Below are 7,798 nucleotides of genomic sequence, written 5' to 3' on the forward strand. Positions count from 1 at the left end.
ATCATTGTGTTATATTTGATAGCTTTCAATTACTAATTAAACAGTTTCTTTGGTTCTCAGATGAGGAGCAATTGTAGATTTTGTGAGTCAGTTTAAACTGCCCAAAGGCAGCTGGACGTTCAACCTCGAAAATAATATATTAGTACTAGCGGACGCCCGCGACTTCGTCCGCGTAAATTTCGATGTCAACTTTACTACTACCCCTACCCTACCCTACTTCTACCCTACCCTACCCCTACCCTACCACTACCCCAACCCTACCCTACCCTACCCCTACCCCTACCCTACCCCTACCCTACCCCTACCCTACCCCTACCTTACCTACACCCTACCCCCATCCTACCCCTACCCTCCCCGTACCCGTCCCTTTCCTACCCCTATCACACCCGTACCCCTATCTCACGCCTATCCTACCCCTACCTTACCACTTCCCTATCCTACCCGTACCTCTACCCTACCACTACCCTACCTCTACCCCTACCCTACCACTACCACTACCCTAAACCCCTACACTACCCCTACGCTTCCCTACCCGTACCCTACCCTACCCTGTAACTTCTCTATATTACTCCTACCCTTAGCAAAATTGGTCCAGTCTTTCGAGAGTGGTGGTATGACCAAGAGAAATAGAGACTTCTATGCTAATAATATAAAGAGGTAAAGTTCGTGTGGTTGTAGGAGGTAATCTCTGGATCTACTGAACCGATTTGGAAAATTGTTTTACCAATATAAAGCTACGTTATTTGCGAGTGTCATAGGCTATGTTTGATCCCCTTATTCACACGGGAACGGGAACTACGTAAATGAAAGCGCCGGGCGTCAAATAGTGGAATTTCTGCGTCTTTAAGAAATTTTGTATTATCTCCGAAACTATTTAAGTAATTAACATACTGTAAAGGGCAAATCTTATCTCCATAATATCCTTGTGAGTATTAAATAATTTATTTTAATAAGGATTAAAGTTTAGTTGTATAAATAATGACGTAAACCTAAGTATATAAAATTAATAATTTTTAAAACACAAAAGGTACTATATCTGCTAATATATAGAAGATAGATATATAGTGTCGCTGACTTTTTTGTAGAACTTTTAAAGATACATAAAGTCTCCATACATTAATTTCAATTTTACACAATAGTTAAGGCAGCGCATGCGAATAAGTCTGTTTAAGAGGATTTTCAGTCCGACCTGTATGACAAAAACTGTGATAACTCGGCTAATATATATGATGCCAATATAAAATATAGCCTATAGCACTCCCCGATAATGTAGCATTCTACTGGTGAAAGAATTTTTAAAATCGGACCAGTAGTTCCGAAGATTACCCCATTTAAAAAATGTGACAAACTTACAAACTTACAAACTTTACCTCTTTATAATATTAGTATAGATATAGATTATGATTATTTAGTTACAGTGCTGGCGGCTTGAGACCGTTTTGTTTGGGAGTCCATGCAAGAGGCCTATGTCCAGCAGTGGACGTCTATTTGCTGATAATGATGATCATAATGACTAACTGCGCTGCCCACAAAAATGGTAGTACACATAAAGATTACAAATGTAGCTTGGAAAATTAACTTTATACTCCTGCACATTTAATTTTCCTATAAGCTTTTGCCTCAAATTGTGTCAAGTTACATTCAAATTCATTCAGTAGTTTCAGCATGCATGCAGCATGACTGGTCAACATTGTATATGCACAGACAGACAAAAAATAAAAATATTTTTGGCTTTAGTATAGATTATAAAATGCTCTCTAATAACTAGAATTTTCAAAATATCTCGAATGAACTAGAAAAAATTTGACCTGTTACAGTTTTATTAAATCAAAAATCATGAAAAAAGTAATGTTTGGAAGTCCCTACAAATGTCCTGCAGTGGACGTCCATCGGCTGATATGAAGATGACAGTTTTATAATAAGTATAGATTTATTTGCTTTTTTACAAATTATGTATCTCTTCATTAGGTAAGTCGTTAAAATACCTAATAGCTATTTTTTTCGTAATAGACACAGAATAATCAGAGTGAGTGTGAAGCTGGCGAACTACCCATAAAAAAACAAATATCAACCGCATAAACAAACTTTTCTCATAATATGGAACTCAGGACCTCCGTCATTAAATCCACCGCGCATACCACTGCGCCACTGAGGCCGTCAAAGAGGCCGCTATCTACTATTATCCTAAATTCAAAATTCATTTATTTTAAGTAGGCTCAGTTTACAAGCTCTTTTGATACGTCAGTTGACTATTTGTAAAGATTCTACCAACGGTTCGGAAAGCAGTTTCTGCTGAGAACTGAGAACAGTTGTTCTTTTAAAAAAAATCATATAATATTATAATTTACAATAGATGACAACATTGCAATTTCTTATAGTTTTACTTCCTGTGTGAAGGTGGATGCTGATCCAATGACCTCCAAGCATCTTTATCATTAAGGAACTCATCAATGGTGTAGTAACCTCGGCTAAGTAAATGTTTTTAAAAACATTGCTTAAAGCTATGCATGGGCAGGTCCATCACAGTCTTAGGGACCTAGTTATAGAAGAGTTCACCCAAACCTACAAAGGATTTAATTTATCCGGACCCTAGACAAGTGGTTTGAGCTATTTGTTTCTGGTCGGCTTTCTAATTTCTATTTAAATCCTAATTTATCCAGACCGTAGACAAATAGTTTAAGCTATTTGTTTACCGAACCCCAACAAATCAATTATTGTCAGTCAGGATAATTAACAAATGCGATTCAGCTGCGATACTAAATTAGTGCAAAAGAAAAAAACAGCTTTAGATTGCGGTTCGAATGTAAATAGTGGCTGGCTGGTGGGAGGCTGCGGCCGTGACTAGTTACCACCCTACCGACAAAAGAGTACCGCCAAGTGATTTAGCGTTCCGGTACGATGTCATGTGGAAACCTAAAAGGGGTGTGGATTTTCATCTTAGACTGCATCATCACTTAGGTACCATCAGGTGAGATTTTAGTCAAGGGCTAACTTACAAAGAATAAAAAATGAAAAATAAATTTAAATACCTTTTGTTTAGGTAAAACAAGACATGTTCATCTCAAAATTCTTCCCTAAAAAGTATATTATATCAATCCAGATTAAAATCTACCTATACATGGAAATTTCAACAAAATTCTCCTAGTATCTCATGGTTTCATAATAAAGCCACAGATAAGAGGCATTAATTTTAAGTAAGCAATGAAAATTATGCAGCGAATAAATGAAAATAGTTGCGAATACTGTTATTGTTAATTAAAAAAAAGACTTCAGTTATTTTTATAGTTAGAGCTAAATTAATATTCTTGTCACTACACATAATAATATTTTGTACTAATTTATCTATTTATAAATATTTAACTGTTAACTCATCATTTCTTATAACAGGGACCAGTAAAATATATTAAAACTACTATTTTGGTGTAGCAAACTGGCATCAAATAAATCTCCAATGCAAATTACTATCGGGTAATTTATTCACTAAACTAAACTAGCCAATTTAGGCCTGTCAGTTACAATTAGTTTTGCTTGTAAACTCAAAACACTCCGAATAGTATTCACCATTAGTAATCAATATCTTATCAAATGAATGTATTTATAATAAAGTGTATTAATAAATAATTAAAAATACACGAGCTTTGAAACGAGTTAAGAGATTCAAACCCCTGTGCGTCGGAGAGTACGATATTAATTGATTATGAAACAGCTAAAACTCACGTGATACAACCGTCGGAGTAAATAACACTCTTCACGGAATCTAAAATCACGGATCACGGAAATCTAAAAGTTGCAGATAGTTATTGACTGACAGCATACTTGTCTTAAAAAACCCTTTAAAAGATGTACAGCTCAACATAATACTCGTTTACCGTATACTAACTACTCGTACAAGTAAAAGCATAATACACGGCGCTGATTTCAGCTGAGACCTATGTGAGCTAATATAGAAGTAGGAATAAATTTAAATGAATTAAATTAAAATATTAAGCAACAAATATGTGTAACAATATAAAAATAATTAATACTAATTAAAAAAATAAATATATATACACTTACACATCACTACTTAGCCCTAAAGTAAGCGTATGGCTTGTGGGTATAAGATTTAATCATAAAATACTCAGAGACACAATTTTCCGCCCACTTTAATATACTCGACTCATATTAAAGTGGGCGGAAAGTTGTGCCTCTGAGTATACTACTATAATTATTGTTTTTGTTCTATTAATCTTATGCGATTATCTTTACGGAAAATATTTTAAATTAGTATTTATATACTATACACCCAGCTGACCCAGACACCATAAAACACTCATGCTTATCACACAAAAATTTTCCAGTTGTGGGAATCGCACCCACGGCTGGATGCAGAAAGCACGGTGACTGCCCATTACGCCACACAGCCGTCATATTATCACCCTAGGCTTACCAACACACAATGCTACAGCATTTTTCTTGTAGCAGGCCTCTCATTGCAATGGGCTATTAAAAATTATAACGAAAGTGATACTTATTTTATTTTTTCTAATCCAACTGATAGTATCATTGGTGCATTAAAAAAAATGCAAAAAGAAATATACTATAGATTTTCAAATCTACAATCAATTTGAAAAACGTATTATTTTAAAAATCAATCAATTGTTTAATTTAATAAATAGTATACTACGAGTACTTACGTTTTGCAAATGTCTTGAAGTGCTCTTAAAGGTTCCTGGAATAATTTCTACATCTTCTTTTCTTGTGGTCAATTTGTCTTCATTTACCAAATCATTTATTGTATCCGTCGTTGAGTAACCTACGTCAAAATAATAATCTACTAGAACTTCAGGCATCGGTACTTCACTATAATCTTTGGGTATTTCAATTTTGACTTCACGTTTCTTTCTAAAATTTTCTACATCATCTAAATCAAAATAATTTGTATCGAAATCTCCTGCTGTAGTTGTTTCCACGTTTTCATAATTAGACGTTGTTTCATATAACTCAGTTATCTCTTCAACTATCGTGAAGTTTTCTATTTCTGATATCTTAGGTATCCTCTTTATTGTTATATTTGCATTAATATAATTATATACATCAGGCCAATATTTAACACTGTATAAAAACGCGGATATTATAATTAACATCACTATTAAAATTAATAGTATTAAAAGTTTTATTACAAGTTGCATCAATGATAAATTTAACTTCATTTTCCACTGCAACGCTAGGTCACCTTGTTGCTATTTTGATATCTGAATCAATACTAAAACTGATCTTATGGTGTCGCTATAAAATTTTATTGATTAGATGTCATATATGGTGGAGTGTTGTGGATTTAGCTTAACAATAGGCAATAACACGCATCATTAGAAGGCCATGTAGGTGAAAAAGAAGGCCATACATAATAGTTATTGCAATCACTTTATAGTAAAGATTTAGTTTGACTACCTCTCCGATGCAGTGGGAAACTATATTAGTAACTTTTAATTATCAGCCTATTTTCATCTGTAGGAGAAGGAGTTTGAGCTTAGACTAACCCCTTTCTCTAATGTCATGCCAGCTAAGGTTTAAACGATTTCATTGCTTATAGTCTAAAAGCCCCAGATATTCGTCATTTTATAAAAGCTGAAAGTTCATCGACATATGCTCCTATCATATGTACCAGTAAGAACGGTAGCTAGTTATACAATTTTGACCGTGGTAGCATTGGGAGGTAGCAGGTTCTAAGTACTTATCCAGACTCTCAACCGTAATATTTATACTTTAATTTTTCAATATTTTCTTTGGTAAAAAATGGAAAATTATATTCCTAGTCAGTCACTTAGCTTCGCAGAAACCTTTTGAAAAACACTATTTAAGATGAAACTTCAAGGGTCTTTAGCGAAGGTTTTCCATGAAGCCAAGTGTCTGGAGAGTGGGGATACCATTTCACTTATTATGTCGATGAAAATATAAAAAAAATACACGTTATAATTAGACGGTTGGCGGTCTGGATCCTTGAAACCTGCTATCTCCCAAAGCCATTACGGTCGAAACTCCAGAGTGGGCTAGCATATTTACTTAAGGGAGCATATACTGACAAACTTTTAGCTTTTAAAAAATGACGAATGTCTGGCTGTAGCTAATAATAAAAACAGGAATAAGATAAACATAAAATTCGCTTATGCATTGGATTAATAACATCATTTACACTGATTTGAATAATTGCTTTTAACAAACACAAGGCGATAAAACTAAATACGAGATGTTTAACAGAAAACGAGGTTGGTCTGTGACTTGAACCTCATTTTCATGTTTTTCATTTAAGTCGATAGACGTCCACTGACATAGGACGTAGGCCTTTTGTAGGGACTTCCAAACACCACGATCCTGACCCACGTCCATCCAGCGGCTTCCTGCGACTCGCTTGACAATGTCAGTCCACCAACACTGCGCTTTCTAGTTGCCATTCCACAACCTTGGATCCCAACGTCTCTTACATGCCCCGCTCAATACTTCATCTTCTTCTTCAGCTTAGCAACTCTTATTATTTTTTTTTTAATTTATATAGAACTAGCGGATGCCCGCGTTTCGTCCGCGTGGAAATCAATGTAAATTTTCAACCCCTATTTCATCACTTTAGGGGTTAAGTTTTAAATTTTCTTGAATTACATTATATTTCGTATTTTTTTTATTATTTAGGAACAAATTTTTTAAACAGTCACTCAAAAAATTCTATGGAATTGAACAGTTGTGCAGTAGTGCCACTAGGTGGCGCTGTTTCAATTCCTTAGTAATTCGCGTTTACGTTAACGCGATCGACACAGTATCAAACTGCCACTAGGCCCTTAGATGTCTATGTACACAAGAAAAAAAGTGTAAGCTTCCATCCCTCTTTGACGGGTCTTACGGTGTCAATTTTCGAAAATCTTTTCCTTGCGGAAGCCATGAACTTATTAACATTCTATTAACGTGCTAGAGGAGACCAATTTTACATACACTCCTGGGCCTACATTCGATGAATGAGCTCTTACAAAGTCCAAACTAGTGTCATTAATTAAATAACTAGTTTATTAATATAAATATTACTTTGGCTGGTTTAACTTCAGTTTGATTGACAGTTGTATAATCAAGATGTAGGCAAATATCTACCTGCATTTTATAAATATTAAAAAAAAATTACATCCGACTTCAAAATATAAACGTACCTACGAACGAAAAGCGAAAAATAACATTATAATATTTTCTATTTACTGATCATTTTGAAGGAGGTTCAAAGAAAGATCAGAAGGTAGCACATATTATGATGTTATTTTTCACTTTTTAGTGTAGTCGAAACATTTTTGTGATTTGTGTGTGAAGTCAGTTAAATTTTTTTCTGTAATGTGATGGACCAAGATGTTCGGTTTCCTTTCAGCGCAACTCGTTCAGTGAATTGAGTTGTGAGTAAATAGATCAGTCAGTTCTATTAAAAATTAAAAAATACCGTTTGCATAAAATAAAAAAAGCAAGTCCAGTCCAAAATTGTAGAAAGCAATTAGAAAACAGTCGGGACCAATATTGGATAGAATTATTTAATACGTCTCAAATTCAATTGCTTTCTACAAGTTTGGACTGGGCTTGCTTTTTTTTATTTTCATTTTTTATATTTTATAGTCGGTTTTTTTTTATATTTTTTAATTATTTTATTTATTTCACATTTTTGAGAGATAAGATGGTGAATTTTAAATTTATTACGTTTACGTTTTTGTTTATGAATCCCTCGGTGGGCGAATCAGACTCGCAATATCCGATTTCTATAATCGATATATTTAACTCAGTCTATTTTAGGTGTTTT

Source organism: Bicyclus anynana, chromosome 2 (assembly GCF_947172395.1).
Source record: "Bicyclus anynana chromosome 2, ilBicAnyn1.1, whole genome shotgun sequence".
Taxonomy (NCBI): Eukaryota; Metazoa; Arthropoda; class Insecta; order Lepidoptera; family Nymphalidae; genus Bicyclus; species Bicyclus anynana.